Source organism: Lolium rigidum, chromosome 3 (assembly GCF_022539505.1).
Source record: "Lolium rigidum isolate FL_2022 chromosome 3, APGP_CSIRO_Lrig_0.1, whole genome shotgun sequence".
Taxonomy (NCBI): domain Eukaryota; kingdom Viridiplantae; phylum Streptophyta; class Magnoliopsida; order Poales; family Poaceae; genus Lolium; species Lolium rigidum.
In genome coordinates this window covers 229,875,090-229,875,762 of record NC_061510.1, presented here as the reverse complement: position 1 = coordinate 229,875,762, position 673 = coordinate 229,875,090, and positions in this window count along the sequence as shown.

Sequence of the window (673 nt, the reverse complement as noted above, 5' to 3'; positions counted from 1 at the left end):
ATCTTGATCATGTTAGGCAGCTCACAAGATCCAACAATGAAGCACAATGAGGAGAAGACAACCATCTAGCTACGGCTATGGACCCATAGTCCAGGGGTGAACTACTCACTCATCACTCCGGAGGCGACCATGGCGGTGTAGAGTCCCCCGGGAGATGAATCCCCTCTCCGGCAGGGTGCCGGAGGAGATCTCCAGAATCCCCCGAGATGGGATCGGCGGCGACGGCGTCTCGCAAGGTTTTCCGTATCGTGGTTTTTCGCCTCGGGGGTTTCGCGACGGAGGCTTTAAGTAGGCGGAAGGGCAGGTCAGGGGGCGTCACGAGGGGCCCACACTATAGGTCGGCGCGGCCGTGGCTTGGGCCGCGCCGCCCTATAGCTTGGCCACCTCGTGGCCCCACTTCGTGTGTTCTTCGGTCTTCCGGAAGCTCCGTGGAAAAATAGGGCCCCGGGTCTTCGTTTCGTCCAATTCCGAGAATATTTCGTTACTAGGATTTCGAAACCAAAAACAGCAGAAAACATGAACCGGCACTTCGGCATCTTGTTAATAGGTTAGTTCCGTAAAATGCACTAATATGACATAAAGTGTGCATAAAACATGTAGGTATCATCAATAATATGGCATAGAACATAAGAAATTATCGATACGTCGGAGACGTATCACTCGTCACGCCTTC